Source organism: Bombina bombina, chromosome 7 (genome assembly GCF_027579735.1).
Source record: "Bombina bombina isolate aBomBom1 chromosome 7, aBomBom1.pri, whole genome shotgun sequence".
Lineage (NCBI taxonomy): Eukaryota > Metazoa > Chordata > Amphibia > Anura > Bombinatoridae > Bombina > Bombina bombina.
In genome coordinates, this window is record NC_069505.1 from 299,199,954 (window position 1) to 299,222,043 (window position 22,090).

The window sequence follows — 22,090 nt, forward strand, 5'->3', positions numbered from 1 at the left end:
TTTAAATAGAGCGTTGTTATCAGCATTACATATTTTTAAAGGATGCTACTGTGTTTGAAGTCAGAATTTTACTTTTCTGATCCCATTGGTGTATTGGTGTATCCAGGCCTCATTCTTGGAATGTGAAAAAAGGGCCAACATGATATACTTCAGTATAATGATTTTTTAATTTTTTTTTACCATTTATTTTTTATCACAGCGGCTATGCCAAATTAGAACAATACATTTATTTCTTGCATACTATGTGTTTAACACCAGTGTGGTTAAACACATAGATAAAGTGTGCACCAGAGCAGACTGGTGATTGGTGAATACATACTGTACGCCTCTTATTATTGGCTCACCCGATATGCTCAGCTAGCTCCTAGTAATGAAGTAGTGGAGCAGAATGCAGAGGGGTATTAAACTCATATTTTGCTTTCTATTTTATATTTAATTCTGCATAAGTAAAAAACAAAACAAAATATATATATAGTGAACCATTTCTGGTGCAAAAATGACCTTTTATCTATACAAGAAATTATAAGATGCTGTAAATCCTTAGATCATTTTATTTTTTGCACATTTATGTTCTTTTAAAAAATATAAAAATAGAATGTGTGTAGGGAGCAACACTTTCTTTTTATTTTTGTTGTGTTTACAAAGCTTCAGTGAAAATCTATTTCTTGCTCTAGACGAATATTTAATAGCGTCACACAGAGTGATCTGTTCCCAGCGCACAGTACATTTCCAATGATGTTATACTAGAAAAATCCAGGTGTTTCCTGTCTGTAGAGTGGGACGGCTGACTGAGCTTATGATCCGTATACTTGAAGAGTTTTAATAACCTCTAAAGGAAGATTTCACTGCAATTCGGCCCCCCCATACCATTGCAGGTTCAAAGTTAATGTAACACATTTGTTAATGGTTAGTAAACTGTGTTTTACATTACTTGGGAGAAGAGAGTGTCTGTGTCCATTTGCAAATCTCAGTGAAAAGAAAATGAGATGCTGATACAAAGCAGGCTGGGAATTAAAGGGACAGTCCACTTCAAAAATGTTATTCTTTAAAAATATAGATGAACTAGTGCTGTCTAGCTGTGAAAAGCTGTCAAAATGCACTTAGATAAGAGGCGGCCTTCAACGTCTTAGAATGAGTTTAACTTTTAACAAAGAATACAAAGAGAACACGGCTAATCTGATGATAAAAAGTATACTGGAAAGCTTGTGAAACCTGCCATGTGTACCTCTGATTTTCAGAAATGGGGAACACCCAGTTTTCAGACTAAGGGGCCTATCTATCAAGCTCCGAATAGAGCTTGAGGGCCCGTGTTTTTGGCGAGTCTTCAGACTCGCCAGAAACAGTAGTTATGAAGCAGCGGTCACAAAGACCGCTGCTCCATAACCCTGTCGGCCTGCTCTGATGAGGTGGACAGGAATCGTCGGAATTCAACCCGATTGAGTACGATCGGGTTTATTGACACCCCCGAGTCTGCAGGGGGCGGCGTTGCAATGAGCATAACACCAGAGCTGCTGGTGCAATGCTGAATACGGAGAGCTTATTGCTCTCCGCGTTCAGCGATGTCTGTCGAACCTGATCCGCACTGTCGGATCAGGTCCGACAGACATTTGTTAAATTGGCCTCTATGGCTAAATACATAAATAAATAATAACAACATATTTTTTTAAATAATATTAATTAAATGTTTATATTACAATCTCGGTGTCCCTCTAAGTATCATAATTTTTGTTGTTTGGGTGTACGATTAATTTATTAGGTAGCTAAACTATTTCATTGAATAGCGTAACTTTTCTTGAGTAATTAAGGTCTGCTGAATAAAATACTATTTAATGATGTAAAGGTATTTTTAATATTACATTTAAATTAGGGTACTTAAAATGCAATATAGTTTTAAAACACATGCTCCTATGCCTGATAAAACAATTTCTATCTTTTTGTATGTGATGGTGCATCCTTGTACATCAATAAAGATAAGGGATTTGTTCAGTATGTGTTGTAAAAAAACATAAATTCCTCCTAATTCAAATATCAATTTTAGAACTGTTCCTGCTTTAAATAAATGTAGAATTGCTGCTTTTTTTTTTTGCATAAAATATTTGTTTCCCTTTTTGGACCATTAAAGGGACACTCAATCAAAATTAAACTTTCATTATTCAGATAGAGCATGCCATTTTAAACAACTTTCCAATTTACTTCCATTAACTAAATGTGCACAGTTTTTTTATATTTAAACTTTTTGAGTCACCAGCTCCTACTGAGCATGTTCAAGAATAAGTGTGTATGCATTTGTGAATGGCTGATTGCTGTCACATGGTACGTGTATGCATTTGTGATTGGCTGATGGCTGTCACATGGTACAGGGGGAGTGGAAGAAGACATAACTTTTAAAATTGTCAGAAAAAAAAATCTACTACTCATTTGAAGTTCAGAGTAAGTGCTATTCCATTGTCTTGTTATCTTGCATTTGTTGATCATGCAAATCTACTGTGTTGACTGGTCCTTTAACCAACTTATTGCCAGAGAGGTTTGACGGTTCACCACACCCTGCTCCAAATGCCACTGTTCTCATGTGATTTGTCAGCTGTGCATGCTTTGTTATTTTTGGCAAAATTATTGTAATTTTGAATTTTAAATAATATTTTTTTTTCTGTGGTTAGAGAACTACAGTGTAAATGCAGCATCAGGAAGGATCCAGTGAATTGCCTGTATTATTAGGCTGCCACCTTGTGGCTATTTACTGTAATACACACACTTTACATGATTGACGTTACTCTTCTAGTATTCTTCTAGTATTCTCTATTCAGTAAATGTTTAGTCTGGTTATCTCTTGTATCAAGATTAGGAATTGCGCCTGTTTAAAGGGACAGTTTACTCAAAAATGTTCACCTCTTTAATTTGTTCCCAATGATCCACTTTACTTGAGTGTATCAAATTGTTTACCAGTATTTCCTTTACCCTTATATTGGCATTTGAAATTGTTGATTTAGCCTGTGCTATCCCCACCTATTCTGAAAGTTTCTGGCCTCACACACCTGTGCTGTAGCTCAACGAACAATCCAAACACAGTCAAAATATGGCGGTTATGCATGGGTTTATATAGGGTTTTTGAATGACGTTTTGACGTGTCGGTTTATTAATTGGATTCGGTTTGAATTTTTACGTGTGAATAAACAAAAACACTCCTATTTTCTGATATCCAATTACGTGTGCAATATACTGGCGTAAAGTACTGGCGAGTTACGGGCGACGTGGGTTTTATCAGTTGCGCTGAAACTTACGCAAACGTATGTGATTTTGCATAGTTATAGTTTTTATAGTTTGGTAGCTCAATCTTAAAAGAGAGAATTTTAACATTTTAAAATGCATTCTTTATTTTATTCTAAAATGAATATTTCTATAAAAACAAAACAAGAAAAAAAAAACTATTGTAGGTTGTAGGTGTTGAAAGAACCATTAAATACAGTATAATTATATAATCAACAAATGCATAACAAAAAGACACTGCTATAACACCCTGAATTTCAAATGTCAACTCTTCCTTCCATTTCCCTGACCTCTGTATCATGTGACAGCCATCAGCCTATCACAGACTCATATACAGTATATATCCACTGCAAACTTTTACACTTGCTCAGTAAGAGGGGGTGGTGCCTAACAGTTTTTACTGTGACTTTCTAGGAAATACAGAATTTCAGAAACACACACTTTCTGCTAGGTTAAAAATCATAATAAACTTAAAGGGACGTGAAACCCAAAATGTTTCTTTCATGATTTAGGTAAAACATACAATTTAAACTACTTTACATTTTACTTATATTATTACATTTGCTTAATACTCTTGGTATCATTTGTTGAAGGAGCAGCAATGCACTACTGGTTTCTAACTGAGGACATGGGTGAGCCAATGAAAATTGGTATAAATATGCAGCCACCAATCAGCAGCTAGAACCTAGGTTCTTTGCTGCTCCTGAGCTTACCTAGACAAGCCTTTCAGCAAAGGATAACAAGAGAAGGAAGCAAATTAAATAATAGAAGTAAATTGGAAAATTGTTTAAAATTGTATTCTCTATCTGAATCATGGGAGGAAATGTTTGGGTTTCATGTCCCTTTATTTTATTTTCATAAATAAAAAATAGTGCTCTTTCAAATACATGATAGCAGTTTTTAGACATAAAAGGACATTACACTAAATACATTTTATGCACCTTTGTTACACTGCAGGTGCCTTAAAGGGACATAAATAAAAATTAATAGTGCCTTAAAGGGACAGTCTACAATATAATTTTTATTGCTTTAAAAGATAAATAATACCTTTATTACCCATTCCCCAGTTTTGCAACACAGTTGCATTAATATACTTTTTACCTCTGTGATTACCTTGTATCTAAGCATCTTCTGACATTCCCCTGATCACATGACTTTTTATTTATTATCTATTGACTTGCATTTAATACTGTGTTGTGCTGACTCTTAAGTAACTCCTCGGGCGTGAGCACAATGTTTTCTATATGACCCACAGGAACCTAGCAGTCTCCTGTTGTGAAAGGCAAATAAAAAGCATGTGATAAGAGGCTGTCTGTAGGGGCTTAGAAACAGGGAGAAATTTAGAAGTTTAAAGGTTATAAAGTATATTAATGTAACAATGTTGGTTGTGCAAAGCTGGGGAATGGGTATTAAAGACGTTATCTATCTCTTTAAACAATAAACAATGTTAGTATAGACCTTTAATACATTTTATATGCACTGTGACTTTAAAAAGGGATAGTGGCTCGAAGTTATAGATGTTAATAGTGGTATATTGTGGGCTATCTGTGTTGGTTGTAATTTCCGAACCTCTAATACGATGGTGTGTGAGGCCTACTTTCTAATTTCAGGACTGGTAATACTTTCGACTTGTTGTGTCCTATGCAACTCATTGGAGCAAGGTCATGTGTTACTTGAACGTGGAAACATCTATATTTTATTATTTTATTATTGTTTTTGTTATTACTCTGCCAACAGAGATTGTTCTTTAACCATTAGTGCCCAAAGTTTTAAAGCTGTCGGCTGTGGCAAAATGATCTAACAAGTCTCGTTAGTACTAGACATGTGCGGTTCGATTCATTCCGAATCGAAATTCGGACGAATTTGTTAATTTCAGAGATTCGGATCGATTCGAATTTCCGAATTACGGTAGTACCGAATCTACCAAATAAATCCAAATTAGTTTGGATTTATTTGTTACATTTGGATGGCCATGGATTACACTAGTATTGTACAGTATATTAGGTTATATCACTCTGATACGGGTTACACCTAATATACAGTACATAATACTAGACTAATACACAGCACATCCCACCTAACATATACTAAAATTCCGAATTTCTGAACCGAACCGAATCCAGCCGAATTTATTCGAATCCAAATGAATTCAAAATGAATCCGAAACTAATTCATTAAAAATTTTCCAAATTCGTATCGATCCAAACCGAAATTCGAAAACATCCAAATCGATCTGAACCGAACCGAAACTAATTTTTCCGCCGTGCACAAGTCTAGTTAGTACTGTGGGGTCGCTGAAAGAATTTTAGAAAGGCAAATTTTAGCTTGGAAGCTGGTAATCTCACTATGCAGGTTCTGGATGTAAAGGAAGGACACCTACAGCGATTTCTCGGGTTTTTGATCAACAGGCTCAAAAGTTTCAAAAATGTAATTACTACATGTTGTGTAGTAAACATTATAGCTTGCGCTGGCAACCAAAAGATTATTTATAGTTGTCAATCATCTCTTCGTGGTTAGAGCACGTCTTCAAAACCTGTGTATTCCTATAAGGGCCAGTAGATGGCAGTAGAGCAATTTAGTTGACGTAGAGGTTGTTAGTTGAATACATTAAATCCTTAACATAATCACTTTCCTGCAAAGATTATTTCTCATTCTAATGATAAAGCTCACTGCAATAAAGGCAGAAAATAGATACATTTAAAGGGACATTAAAATTCACAATAAATTAGTTTAACTAAGCAGAAAAAAACATTTTGACTCGGGAACATTTATTTGTTCTTCAAAAAGCTAATCTCTGTAATACACTTTGATTTTTTTTTTAAATAGAACAGAGAAGATTTTTGAGTACCATCTCTCTTTTACCAAAAATAAAGCCTTAGAAAAGTGAACTAACAATTTAACATTTATATCAGATAATCAATATTTTTTTTAAGAAAATGATGGTGTCAAAGGAAACAAAATGCTCCCAATTATTAGTGAATGTTAACAGAGGAAACAATTGAGTCTATCTATCTGTCTATCTATCTCTATCAGATCTATTTATCTATCTATCTCTATCAGATCTATCTATCTGATCTATCTATCTGATCTATCTATCTATCTATCTATCTATCTATCTATCTATCTATCTATCTATCTATATATATATATATATATATATATATATACAGTATATATATATATCAGATCTATCTATATCTATCATATCTATCTATCTATCAGATCTATCTGTCTATCAGATCTATCTATAATTTATCTATCTATATATCTATATAGGATGCATAATATATACATTATATAAATATAGATAAAGATAGATAGAGTTTTATCAGTGTTTAAATACATTTAAACTGTTTTTAATTTCCCATTTAGAAAAAAAAAAACAATGTTTTACATGCTGCTCATACATATACAAGACAGAAACCATTTCATCAGTGTTCTTTAAAGGGCCATGATACCCAATTGTTGAAGCAATTAAAAGTGCTGCAGCATAGCTGTAAAAAACTGACTAGAAAATATCACCTGAACTTTTCTATGTAAAAAAGGAAGATATTTTACCTCAAAATGTCCTCAGTTGCTACATCCCGTTGTAAGCAACCAATCAAGATGCTAGTCCCGGGACTTGCAAGGGAGCGCACATCTGGCATGAGCAGGCACAGTCATGTTATTTCCCTATTCATTTTAAGGAAGTTCACTATGAAGTAAGTAAAATCTCATAAGATTAAAGCAAAGCATGACCTCAGCACTGCTGATGTTGAGTGGCTATTTATTTTTTTCAATCTGCAGCTGAAGTATAACTGTTCACTGAGCGCTTACTATTGTGAGATGAAGACATTTTGAGGTAAAATATCTACCATTTAAAAAAAAAATGTTTGAGATATTTTCTTGTCAGCTTTTTACAGTTATGCTTCATTACTTTCAAGTTTTTTATGATTTGGAAAGAGCATGCAATTTTAAAATTTTAATATAAATGTTCATGATTCAGATAGGGCATGTCATTTTAAACAACTTTCTAATTTACTTATATTATCTCATTTGCTTCATTGTCTTGATAACCTTTGCTGAAAATCATATCTAGATAGGTTTAGTAGCTGCTGATTAGTGGCTGCACATAGATGCTTTGTGTGATTGGCTCACCCATGTGTAATGAAATTTCCTCAACAAATGATATTTTAAGAATAAAGAAAATTAGATAATAGAAGTAAATTGGAATGTTGTTTAAAATTGTATTCTCTATCTGAATCATGAAAGAAAAAAAATGGGTTTAATGTCCCTTTAAGTAACATATCCCTTTAAAATAAAAGCAGCAGAGTCAGTAATGGAGAATTTGTGTAGATTTCCTGTCTGAAGATGACTGTATATTCTCTGTCAGGTGTTAGCTGCTTGTCTTATTAAGCACCAGTTTACCTGGAGCAACAAGTTCACCATTCATCAAATACATGTTCATTGGAGAGGAATAATCCCATTTTACACTCTTCATATCACATCTTTACAAAATAATGTGATTTATCTAATTAGGTTTCTGGCAGCATTACTAATAGGTTGCAGACTGAAGAGGTTTAGTTTAATCCACCCCCAACCCTTCTGTAGAAGTTTCTGTTGTATTGCACTGGTGATGATCTATTATAGCTTAGTGTGCAAAGGTATTTGCTATTAAAGGGATGGTAAATTCAAAATTTACATTTTTTATAATTCAGATACAGTAGATCATACCATTTTAAACAAATTTCCAGTTTCCTTTTATCTAATTGGCTTCATTCTTTTGGTATCATTTATTGAAAAACATGCCTAGGTAGGATTAGGAGCAGCAGTGCATTACTGGGATGTAGCTGCTGATTGGTGGATGCACATATAGCCCTCTTGTCATTGGCTCATCTAATGTGTTCAGCTAGCTCCCAGTAGTTCATTGCCGTTTCTTCAACAAAGGATATCAAGAGAAAGAACCAACAAAAGTAAATTGGAAATTTGTTTAAAATTGTATGATTTATTTCAAAGAAAAATGCTGGGTTTCATTTCCCTTTAAAGGGACAGTCTAGTCAAAATTAAACTATCATGATTTAGATAGGGCATATTAAACAACTTTTCAATTTATTTTTATCATCAAATTTTCTTTGTTCTCTTGGTATTCTTTGTTGAAAGCTAAATCTAGGTAGGCTCATATGCAAATTTCTAAGCCCTTGAAGGCTGCCTCTTATCTCGATCAATTTGACAGTTTTACAGCTAGACAGTGCTAGTGCATGTGTGCCATATAGATAACAGTGTGCTCACGTCATTGAGTTATTTATGAGTCAGCACTGATTGGCTAAAATGCAAGTCTGTCAAAAGAACTGAGATAAGGGGGCAGTCTGCAGAGACTTAGATACAAGGTAATTACAGAGGTAAAAAGTATATTAATATAACTGTGTTGGTTGTGCAAAACTGGGGAATGGGTAATAAAGGGATAATCTATCTTTTTAAACAATAACAATTCTGAAGTAGACTGTCCCTTTAACTGAGAGTGGATGACAGATGTATAAGAGCATCAAAGTTACCTCTTTCTCTTTTATCCTTTGTTATAACGTAACTCCTTTCCATGATCATATACTGTGGTAGGCTCAGGAGCGGGCACATATCTTTATAATTATATGCCAGCTGTGTTTGCAAAATAATTATAACTACAGTATATTATACTGCTGCAATGGACAGTGTACACATCTAGAAGAAAATACAATGCCAGTGGTGGATAGAAGAGATAAGTAATAACATTTTATTTTTTCCCCTGCAAGTGCAGCCCATTTTAATGGGTTGCAGTTTCAAGATCAAAAGCTGCTATTTCATATACAATAATAAACAAAAATGACTATGCTGGTATAACATTTTACTGGGAATACATTAAGGAGAACCACATTTTACAGTGTACTGTCCCTTTAAAGGGACATGAAAACCATTTTTAATAAATCAGATAGAGCATAACATTCTAGGAATGTTTCCAATTTACTTATTTTTTCAAACTGACTTCTTTCTCATAGTATTCTTTCTTAAAGAGCATACTTACGGCTAGATTTAGAGTTTTGTCTGTAACGACCCGCGCATCTAACGCTGGCTTTTTTCTGGCCGCACCTTTAAAATAACTCTGGTATTGAGAGTCCACAGAATGGCTGCGTTAGGCTCCAAAAAAGAAGCATATTTAACGCAACTTCAACTCTCGATACCAGAGTTGCTTACGGACGCGGCCAGCCTCAAAAACGTGCTCGTGCACGATTCCCCCATAGGAAACAATGGGGCTGTTTGAGCTGAAAAAAAACCTAACACCTGCAAAAAAAGCCGCGTTCAGCTCCTAACGCAGCCCCATTGTTTGCTATGGGGAAAACACTTCCTACGTCTGCACCTAACACTCTAACATGTACCCCGAGTCTAAACACCCCTAACCTTACACTTATTAACCCCTATTCTGCCCGCACCCCGCTATCGCTGACCACTGCATATTATTATTAACCCCTAATCTGCCGCTCCGTAAACCGCCGCTACTTACATTATCCTATGTACCCCTAATCTGCTGCCCCTAACACCGCCGACCCCTATATTATATTTATTAACCCCTAACCTGCCCCCCACAACGTCGCCTCCACCTGCCTACACTTATTAACCCCTAATCTGCCGAGCGGACCGCACCGCTATTATTATAAAGTTATTAACCCCTAATCCGCCTCACTAACCCTATAATAAATAGTATTAACCCCTAATCTGCCCTCCCTAACATCGCCGACACCCTAATTTCAATTATTAACCCTAATCTGCCGACTGGAGCTCACCGCTATTCAAATAAATGTATTAACCCCTAAAGCTAAGTCTAACCCTAACACTAACACCCCCCTAAGTTAAATATAATTTAAATCTAACGAAATTAATTAACTCTTATTAAATAAATTATTCCTATTTAAAGCTAAATACTTACCTGTAAAATAAAATCCTAATATAGCTACAATATAAATTATATTTATATTATAGCTATTTTAGGATTAATATTTATTTTACAGGTAACTTTGTATTTATTTTAACCAGGTACAATAGCTATTAAATAGTTAAGAACTATTTAATATCTAAAATAGTTAAAATAATTACAAATTTACCTGTAAAATAAATCCTAACCTAAGTTACAATTAAACCTAACACTACACTATCAATAAATAAATTAAATGCAATTCCTACAAATAAATACAATGAAATAAACTAACTAAAGTACAAAAAATAAAAAAGAACTAAGTTACAAAAAATAAAAAAAATATTTACAAACATTAGAAATATATTACAACAATTTTAAACTAATTACACCTACTCTAAGCCCCCTAATAAAATAACAAAGCCCCCCAAAATAAAAAAATGCCCTACCCTATTCTAAATTACTAAAGTTCAAAGCTCTTTTACCTTACCAGCCCTGAACAGGGCCCTTTGCGGGGGCATGCCCCAGAAGTTCAGCTCTTTTGCCTGTAAAAAAAAAAAAAACAATACCCCCCCCAACATTACAACACACCACCCACATACCCCTAATTTAACCCAAACCCCCCTTAAATAAACCTAACACTAAGCCCCTGAAGATCTCCCTACCTTGAGTCGTCTTCACCCAGCCGAGCCAAATTCTTCATCCAAGCGGAGCAAGAAGAGGTCCTCCATCCGGTAGAAGTCTTCATCCAAGCGGGGCAGAAGAGGTCTTCCATCCGATTGAAGTTCTTCATCCAAGAGGCATCTTCTATCGTCATCCATCCAGAGCGGAGCGGCAGCATCCTTGAAGACCTCCGACGCGGAACATCCATCCTGGCCGACGACTGAACGACGAATGACGGTTCCTTTAAATGACATCATCCAAGATGGCGTCCCTCGAATTCTGATTGGCTGATAGGATTCTATCAGCCAATCGGAATTAAGGTAGGAATATTCATTCGTCGTTCAGTCGTCGGCCAGGATGGATGTTCCGCGTCGGAGGTCTTCAGGATGCTGCCGCTCCGCTCCGGATGGATGACGATAGAAGATGCCTCTTGGATGAAGACTTCAATCGGATGGAAGACCTCTTCTGCCCCACTTGGATGAAGACTTCTACCAGATGGGAGGACCCTCTTCTTGCTCCGCTTGGATGAAGAATTTGGCTCGGCTGGGTGAAGACGACTCAAGGTAGGGAGATCTTCAGGGGCTTAGTGTTAGGTTTATTTAAGGGGGGTTTGGGTTAGATTAGGGGTATGTGGGGTGGTGGGTTGTAATGTTGGGGGGGGGGTATTGTTTTGTTTTTTTTACAGGCAAAAGAGCTGAACTTCTTGGGGCATGCCCCGCAAAGGGCCCTGTTCAGGGCTGGTAAGGTAAAAGAGCTTTGAACTTTAGTAATTTAGAATAGGGTAGGGCATGTTTTTATTTTGGGGGGCTTTGTTATTTTATTAGGGGGCTTAGAGTAGGTGTAATTAGTTTAAAATTGTTGTAATATATTTCTAATGTTTGTAAATATTTTTTTTATTTTTTGTAACTTAGTTCTTTTTTATTTTTTGTACTTTAGTTAGTTTATTTCATTGTATTTATTTGTAGGAATTGTATTTCATTTATTTATTGATAGTGTAGTGTTAGGTTTAATTGTAGATAATTATAGGTATTTTATTTAATTAATTTATTGATAGTGTAGTGTTAGGTTTAATTGTAACTTAGGTTAAGATTTATTTTACAGGTAAATTTGTAATTATTTTAACTATTTTAGATATTAAATAGTTCTTAACTATTTAATAGCTATTGTACCTGGTTTAAAATAAATACAAAGTTACCTGTAAAATAAATATTAATCCTAAAATAGCTATAATATAAATATAATTTATATTGTAGCTATATTAGGATTTATTTTTACAGGGTAAGTATTTTAGCTTTGAAATAGGAATAATTTATTTAATAAGAAGTTAATTAATTTCGTTAGATTAAAATTATATTTAATTTAGGGGGGTGTTAGTGTTAGGGTTAGACTTAGCTTTAGGGGTTAAATACATTTATTAGAATAGCGGTGAGCTCCAGTCGGCAGAATTAGGGGTTAATAATTGAAATTTAGGTGTCAGGCGATGTTAGGGAGGGCAGATTAGGGGTTAATACTATTTATTATAGGGGTTAGTGAGGCGGATTAGGGGTTAATACATTTATTATAGTAGCGGTGCGGTCCGCTCGGCAGATTAGGGGTTAATAAGTGTAGGCAGGTGGAGGCCGACGTTGAGGGGGGCAGATTAGGGGTTAATAAATATAATATAGGGGTCTGCGGTGTTAGGGGCAGCAGATTAGGGGTACATAGCTATAATGTAGGTGGGCGGCTACTTTGGCCGGTCGGCAGATTAGGGGTTAATTATTGTAGGTAGCTGGCTGCGACGTTGTGTGGGGGCAGGTTAGGGGTTAATAAATATAATATAGGGGTCGGCGGTGTTAGGGGCAGCAGATTAGGGGTACATAAGTATAACGGTAAGTGGCGGTCGGCAGATTAGGGTTTAAAAAAAATTTAATCGAGTGTCGGCGATGTGGGGGGGACCTCGGTTTAGGGGTACATAGGTAGTTTTTATGGGTGTTAGTGTACTTTAGAGCACAGTAGTTAAGAGCTTTATAAACCGGCGTATAGCCCAGAAAGCTCTTAACTACTGACTTTTTTTCTGCGGCTGGAGTTTTGTCGTTAGATTTCTAACGCTCACCTTCAGCCACGACTCTAAATACCGGCGTTAGAAAGATCCCATTGAAAAGATAGGATACACAATTGACGTAAGGGGATCTGCGGTATGGAAAAGTCGCGGCTGAAAAGTGAGCGTTAGACCCTTTTTTTGAATGACTCCAAATACTGGCGGTAGCCGTGAAAACCAGCGTTAGAGGCTCCTAACGCTGGTTTTCACGCTACCGCCAAACTCCAAATCTAGGCCCAAGGTAGCTAAAGTGTATGTGGCTGCAAAATAACATGGCAGGCGTTAACAAGAATGCTTATAAACACTAGATGGCAAAGTATAAGAGTGGTAAAAGCATTCTTGCAAAATTGGTTTCACCTAGTGCTCCAGCATGTGCACATTCCTGAGCTTTGCTTATTTGCTTTTCAACAATGGATAGCAAGAATACAAAATAAATTTGGTAATAGAAAATTAGAAAGTTTCTATATAAATAGTATGTTTCTACTTAAATCATTAAAGGGATAGTAAAGTCAAAAATAAACTTACATGATTCTGATAGCGCATGTAAACAACTTTCTAATTATTCTTTGAGCTCATGTTATTCTTAGTTTGAAAGCTAAACCTAGGTAGGGCTCTTATGCTAATTTCTAAGCCCTTAAGGCTGCCTCCTATCTCAGTGCATTTGACAGTTTTTCACAGCTAGAGGGGCGTTAATTCATGTGTTTCATATAAATAACATTGTGCTCCCACATGTGAAGTTATTTAAGAGTCAGCACTAATTGCCTGAAATGCAAGTCTGCCAAAAGATCTGAGATAAGGAGGCATCAGCAGGAAGCTTAGATACAAGGTAATTACAGAGGTAAAAAAGTATATTTCTAAAACAATGTTGGTTATTGCAAAACTGGTAAAGGGATTATCTATCTTTTTAAACAATAACATTTTTGCTGTTTACTATCCCATTTAAGCAAATTGTGTTTCATTTTCTTTTAAGATGAGTCCCTTTGTGCCAGCAAAACTGTATTCATTTAACTACAAAACATCTGCTGAACGCACATTAAATAGACTTCATATAAAGTTAATGAATTCCAAAATATTGAGTCTATGCAATTCATTTTTTTGCTTGATTATTTGCTATATTTTCTCACAGACTTGTCTGTTTTAATCACATTTCTCTGTTTAATACAAAATATGCCCTATAAAAAGTGTTTCTCTTTTCTGGCAGAGCATTTAATTCAAGTTAAGACTTTTATTGCCTATAGTGGCATTAAACGTTCATGCACACTTGTCAGGGTACATAAAGCAGTTTTGTTTCTCCCTTGGGCATAACGAATGCACAAGACAGAACCCTTTTTCTTTAATACATATGTAATAACAGGATTCCTTAAATCTGCAACAACTACATGACCTTGCATGAGACATTTTAATAGTAGTGCTACTGGTTCTCAAATCCTATTCTGTGCCTGTAGAAGCAGTGGGGTATTCCAGTGTCCCATCTGCAGTGATAACGTTTGCAAAAATTTTTTTTATGTATAATCAATTTCTGAAATTCATGGAGGAGTTTTTAAAAGGAACATCCTATATGTGAAAAATGTAATTTGCCTCAAGGGAATGGAGCATACACAAGTATGCCAGCTTCTTCTTTGCTATTAAAAAAGGGAGAGCTGCCCATTCTTGGAGGAGTGTGCATGGTGTTTTTATGTTCACACTTTCTGAGGAACCAGCACCTACTCAGTATGTGCAAGAGTTCACAGCTCATGGACGTGTATCTATCATTGGCTGATGGTTGTCATGTGATAAAAGGGATAGGTAATAAAAAGAAACTTACATTTAAAAAAAAAAAAACTATTGTTCATTTGATTGTGCATGAACAATTAAAGGGACACAACCCCAGTTTTTTTTCTTTCATGATTCAGATAGAGGATGCAATTTTAAGCAACTTTATAATTTAGTCCTATTATAAATTGTATTCATTCTCATGGTATCTTTATTTGAAAAGCAGAAATGAAAGCTTAGGAGCCGACCCATTTTAGGTTCAGCAACTGGGTAGTGCTTGCTGATTGGTGGCTAAATGTAGCTACCAATAAGCAAGCGCTATCCATGGTCCTGAACCAAAAATGGACCGGCTCCTAAGCTTTCATTCCTGCTTTTCAAATAAAAATACCAAGACAACAACAAAAAATTGATAATAAGAGTAAATTAGAAAGTTGCTTAAAATTGCTGCTCAATCTGATTCACAAAAGAAAAAATGTGGGTCTAGTATCCCTTTAATGATCTGAAGTCTAGGAAAGATACATTCAACTTGTAGCATAGGCTGTACACATCACATCGGCAAGTGTTTTGCCAACTTTGTTTGTATCTGCAATTTACCATGTCTACTCCAGATCAATTAGGTTATAACTAAAGGGGAAATCATTAGAAAATATAACACTTATACTATATATAGCAGTGCTTGACGAATATGTTAAAAAATTAGGAGCCAGGCATATTTTTTAGGAGCCAGACAGTTGGATTTGTATATAGATATATGGAAAATAACCTAACATGTTAGGAGCCAGAGGTAAAATTCTAGGAGCCAGTGGCTCCCAGGCTCCTGGGTTTGTCGAGCCCTGATATATAGTATTAAATAATCTTCATGAAAAAAAACAAGTTAAACAAATAAAGAGTATCTGAAGTGTATAGCTCTTTGTCATGTGTATTGATTGCAATTGAACTTATTGCACTGTGTTCCCCAAGGGTGTGAAGTGGGAACTGCTTTGCAATATATATGAGCTGGTTTTGCTATTCTGAATCTTCTCTGCTAACTTTTTCATAAACACAAAGAGAGAGGGGTTGCTATCTTCAGCTAAGGAAAAAAATGTTAGACACCATTTCTCATAATAGGCAAAAGGCTGTTTATTTATTTAGACGAAATGCAGACCCTACCAGTACCTGGATTATACAGATACAGCCAACTAGTTCAGCTGATACAATGTCTGTTTAATAAACTATCGTTTATAGCACTTGGTATTGATTTAGCAGTGGAGTGTGATTCAGGAGAGGTAATATAAACGATTTAGCCATCATACATGATAAACAGAGACATATGGATATAAGTGACTCTCTTTTTTTCAAGTTTGCTTAGTATCTATATTTTGTAAAAGCTTAATTTGTCAAATATACACACTTGTTGTTTTTTTTTAATCTCCCCATTTAGCTACTACTGTACTCTAGTATAGACAGTAGACAAAACCTTCACCAAGGGGGGTGAACCTTTTTCAGAGCACGTGTGAAATTGTCAATAATCTTCTAATAAATTATCTTGAGTATCCTACTTGGTACTTCTTTTTCAACTAAAATAATGGAAAATTAAATAAAATATATAGTATGGAATCATAAGAAAAAAGATTAAGTAGTACAATTGCATCCAATTAAACCAAGCAGTAAGGTGGTAATCCAGGGGTAGTTCCAGCAGATCTTAAAGTGCCACCTTAGAGCGCTTGTGACACGGCTACGTAAACCCTTGTCTTCCCTGTATCACATAGTACAGAAACATTCTTGCTTTCTCTGTTCCTCTTGTGTAGCTGAGAACTACCTAAATTAAAGGGTTATTTTGTTTCTGACTGATATAATACAGGGTATGTAATGTGTCCTTTAAAGGGACAGTATACACCAATTTTCATTTAAAGGGACACTGAACCCAATTTTTTTTTCTTTTGTCATTCAGATAGAGCATGAATTTTAAGCAACTTTCTAATTTACTCCTATTATCTAATTTTCTTCATTCTCTTGGTATCTTTATTTGAAATGCAAGAATGTAAGTTTAGATGCCAGCCCATTTTTTATGAACAACCTGGGTTGTTCTTGCTGATTGGTGGATAAATTCATCCACCAATAAAAAAGTGCTGTCCAGAGTACTGAACCACCCAAAAAAGCTAATATGCCTTATTTTTGAAATAAAGATAGCAAGAGAATAAAGAAAAATGGCTAATAGGAGTAAATTATAAAGTTGCTTAAAATTGCATGCTCTATCTGAATCACAAAAGAAAAAAATTTGGGTTCAGTGTCCCTTTAACTGCGTGTAAAGGACACTACTATAAAGAAGAAGATGCACAGATAGTGATGTAAAAATGTAATCTATAAACGCGTGTATACATCTGGGACTGTGAGGCTTGGTTACTATGGGGCTTGGTGACTGTGGGGCTTGGTTACTCTTCATAAGCTATAGCTTAACTCATTTCCCCCCCATTTAAGAGACAGCAAGAAAACTGAGTTGTCAGCATTACCCAATCTAGGAGCACAATGTTGTTGTCTTTGTTGTTTTTTTGTTTTGTTTTTTATTGTAATTATATTTGTAATAAAAATTCCAGTTTAGTATTATTTGTAAATTCTATTTAAAAGGGACAGTATACACCAATTTTAATATAAATGCATATAATAGACACTACTATAAAGAAAAATATGCACATATACTGATATAATAAAAATCCAGTATAAAACCTTTTAAAAACTTACTTAAAAGCTCCCAATTTAGCCCTGTTGATGAGGTTAGGCTGGGACACCCAGTGAAAGAGACTGGGAAAGCAGGAACAGGCAGACACTCACCCCCGCCACCCTTCATATGAAAAGACTTATTACACAAACAGGAGAAAGCAAGAATCTGTAGACACCAGTCTACATCTGATACTTTGGGGCTTGGTTAGGTGTCTTAAAAACAGCACAATGTTATTAAAAAAAAAAAGCAAAACTATACATTGTTACAAAAACATTCCCAGATGGGCGATTTAAATGGATCATCTACAAAACATTTATGCAAATAAAAATCTAGTGTACAGTGTCCTATTAAGTAAAATGTTGGTGTATAATCTAATAAACTGGTATTTGTTGTCAGCACATAAAGCTACCCAGGAGATTTGTTCCATTATTTTGCGAAAAAATACATTATTTACCTGTGTGCAAGAAGTAACCTCTAATCCACAGCAATATATATATATTATTCTAGTAAGGTATAAAATGTAATCGTTCAAAATATAAATAGCCAAAACAAAAACCTCTATTATATGGATTCAACGATAGATGACATAAAGCAGATTTAGTGGTGTCTATCTCACGCTAGACAGGGCCTATTAAAGGCTAAAGTGATAAAATCGCTGTTGTAGATAATGCTCAGAGAGCGCTGACAATACAATGCTCTGCGGGCACATAACTATGCAAGAAACTGTGTGCAAGACATGGGTAGCAATAATTATAGACGAGAGCCATGTAGACATTGGGGCAGATGGGCTTATAAAACTTACTGCATTTTGTGCAGCATCATTACAAGACAAAGCATTTATTTATCAGTGTCTCAGCTGTGAGAGGGGTTTTTACCACATTAATCATACGTCCCCTTTTAGTTATAATGGAGCCAGCTTTTTGATAAGAAAATCATAGTATTTTTGTCGTTATATATTGCCCGGGTTTGCCTGCGGAAAGCTTCAATAAAATATATACAGAAATTCTCATATCACGTTAGATACAGCAACGTTTTTTAAAGGGACATGAATTATATAAAATGTTTAATTATGTGTATTAAAAAGAGCCAACTTTGTAATATTCTATCATTATTAATTTTGTCCTCCTGACGGTTTCCTTTAAAATTTTACTTTTTTGTATTCCAGTTCCAATAATTACATTTACTTAAATGGACAGTCTACTCCAGATTTTTTTTTATTGTTTAAAAAGATAGATAATTCCTTTATTACCCATTCCCCAGTTTTCATAACTAACACTGTTATATTAATACACTTTTTACCTCTGTGATTACCTTGTATCTAAGCCTCTGCAGACTGCCCCATATCTCAGTCCATTTGACAGACTTGGATTTTAGCCATTCAGTGCTGACTCATAAACAGCTCCATGGGAGTGAGCAAAATGTTTTCAACATGACGCGCATGAACTACCGCTGCCTAGTTGTGAAAACCTGTTAAAATGCACTGAGATAAGAGGGAGCCTTCAAGGCCTTAGAAATTAGCATTTGAGTCTACCTGGGTTTAGCTTTCAACAAAGAATATCAAGAGAACAAAGCAAATTTGATGATAAAAGTAAACTGGAAAGTTGTTTAAAATTAAAATCCCTACTTGAATCATGAAAATTTAATTTTAACTAGACTGTCCCTTTAAAGCAGACTTCACAAGTCTAACTTTTTTAGACATATATTCTTCCATATATATATATATATATATATCTGTATTAGGCTTAATCAGAGGGGATAATATAAGATACTGAAAAGCAATGCAAGTTTATCTAACAAAAAAGGAGAATGGCAAGCCTTGTTTACTGCAGTATCAAGTTGAGATTGATTCCTTCAAATTATACAATTTGGATAGAGAAGTCTGGCTTTTAATTAACACCTTGTTTACTGAAACTGTAAACAAAACCAACACAAATAAAGCACATGATCTTAAATAAGTAATACATTTTTTTCATTAATTTAAAAATTTTGTTTAATTTGCCAGCCCCCTGTGTCATGTGACAGTCTTTAGCCAATCATAGACTCATATGTGTACACACTGTGAACTCTTGCACATGTGTGTGTATTTTTGTTTAAAAAAATAAAATATATATATACCGTATATATATACAGTCATGGCCAAAAATATTGGCACCCCTACATTTCTGTCAGATAATGCACCACTTAGCCCAAAAAAAATCTTGCAATTACAAATGTTTAGGCATTCTGATATTTATTTCTTTTATTTGTATTGGTATGACACAAAAAGTGGAGAAAAAAAAAGCCAAATCTGACACATTACTCCAAAAATTGACTGGACAAAATTATTGGCACCTTCTCAAAATTGTAAGAAATAATTGCAATCCAAGTTTGTGATGCTCCTGTAATTTGTAATTAAACCTGTATCAATTAATAGGTGCTGACAATATAGAAATCACATCGGCAACCAGTTAAAATGGTGAAAAATTTACTCAACCTTTCTGTTGTGTGCCTGTGTGCCACACTGAGTATGGAGAAGAGAAAGACAGCAAAGAATTGTCTGAGGATTTGAGAACAAAAATTTGGGAAAAGCATGGACAATCTCAAGGTTACAAGTCCATCTCCAGAGATCTTAATGTTCCTATATCCACTATGTGCATCATTTTCAAGAAGTTTACAGCCCATGGCACTGTAGCTAATCTCCCTATACGTGGACAAAAGAGAAAGTCCAGATCTCAATCCCATAGAGCACCTATGGAGAGATCTCAATACAGCAGTTGGGAAAAGGAACCATTCCAATATGAGAGACCTGGAGCAGTTGGCGAAAGAAGAGTGGTCTAAAGTTCCAGTAGAGAGGTGTAAGAAACTGATTGATGGTTACAGGAAGTGATTGATTTCAGTTATTTTTCTAAGGGGTGTGCTACCAAATATTAAATTGAGGGTGCCAATAATTTTGTCCAGTCCATTTGTGGAGTTTAGCGGGGAATGTATCAGATTTGGCTTTTTTTTCCCCACAAATTAACATGAGAATGCCTAAACATTTGTAATTGCAACAATTTTCTGGGCGAAGTGGTGCATTATCTGAAAGAAATGCAGGGGTGCCAATATTTTTGGCCATGACTGTATATTAGTTTGCAGTGAATGTAGGTAAATGTGTCAAAATTCACAAGGACCCCAATTGTTTCAGGAACTAGTGAATCATGATACTTTTGTTTAGTAGTATCCGTTTCCATTAAAAAATATTACATGATTAACTGCTGCTCTTGAACTAGAGGGAGAAATTACAGTTTTCATCCATCTATTTGGTCATTCTAATCAATAATTAAATCAATAGTCGATAGCCATATTACCAATTAACGATTGACCAGTTACATGAATCATTCTAGCATTATGACCTGTGTAGAGCACCTAGTTGGCATGAAACGCGTCAGTTTATTTTAGATGCACCTCTTAATACCTTAGAGCAGGAGTCAGCAACCTTGGCCCCCCCCAGATGTCTTGGAACTACATTTCTAAAAGCTAAAAAGTATTAAAAACTAGGATATGAAATAAATATGTTACCTACTGATTTTATGTATATATTTTACCCAAATTAATAAAAAATCAAATTTCCTTAAAAAAATACGTATACCTCTGATAGATTATGAATTTAGAAAAAACACAAATGTTCTATTCATATAAATTTCAAATACATTTTAGTATAATCAAAAGTTTTTATTAAATTACAATCATATGCTAAGAGTAAACTAAAATTTATCAGATAAAATACACAGCTGTATATCTATATATATAAAATATTTCACTAATGACTCACAAAGTAAAAACAGATATTAATGTGATAAAATATGGATGAGAGAGCCCAGATAATTTTGAGTCTTTCCTAGTAAAGTAACGATGTCCACAAATATTACTTAGAGATGTGGTCTGTATATTGAAACAAAAGGATTTGTTGAATTTGTTGAAAAGATCCTTTTAGTACTATAATTGTTTCAAACAGTTCATATAGTGTCCAAGTTCAATTGATAAAGTATCAAAGCACAGATGATTAGGGTGGCAGAATTCCCGAATAAATGTTAAAAATCCAGTGTTTAGCAGGGCAACAGTCTTGCTTGTGTGTTATTTACAGTAGACTTAAATGACACTTTATGAGGTATATAACTTTAAGAGGTGTATCTTAGCCGCTATATAAGTGGTCTTACCTCCTCCTTCACGAGTTAACCCCGCTTCATGGGTGGTCTTACCTCTTTATGAATGGATTTGAAGTCTCTAGGCTTACCGGTCTTTTTAGTTTGGGTAATACACCTTTTTGTAATGGGTTCCACAGTCTGGGTTGGCAAAGGGATTCCTTGTAATACAACTTTTTATCACAGTTTTTCTACGCGTTTCACCCGCGTTCCGGGCTTTTTCAAGATCATCTTGAAAAAGCCCGGAACGCGGGTGAAACGCGTAGAAAACTGTGATAAAAAGTTGTATTACAAGGAATCCCTTTGCCAACCCAGACTGTGGAACCCATTACAAAAAGGTGTATTATCATACTGGTCGGAGCTAAAGAAACCAATCACCTGTCTGGAACCTGCGTACAAAGAGTACTAAGTGCAGGAAGATTAACGGACCTCACACAGATCTACACCTGCGTACACCAGTGTACTAAGAGCAGGTGAAGAAGCTATTGGTTTATAGGAGAGCTTGCGCAAGCTGAAGAAAACCGAATCGCTGCATCGCTACGCTTACCCAAACTAAA

At 35.1% G+C, this 22,090-nt stretch overlaps 1 protein-coding gene across 4 annotated transcripts in view; it reads left to right on the forward strand.

Moving 5' to 3' along the window:
* PDZRN3 (PDZ domain containing ring finger 3) overlaps window positions 1-22,090 on the forward strand; it is a 346,386-nt gene that overhangs the window by 169,254 nt on the left and 155,042 nt on the right. The window lies entirely within an intron of this gene.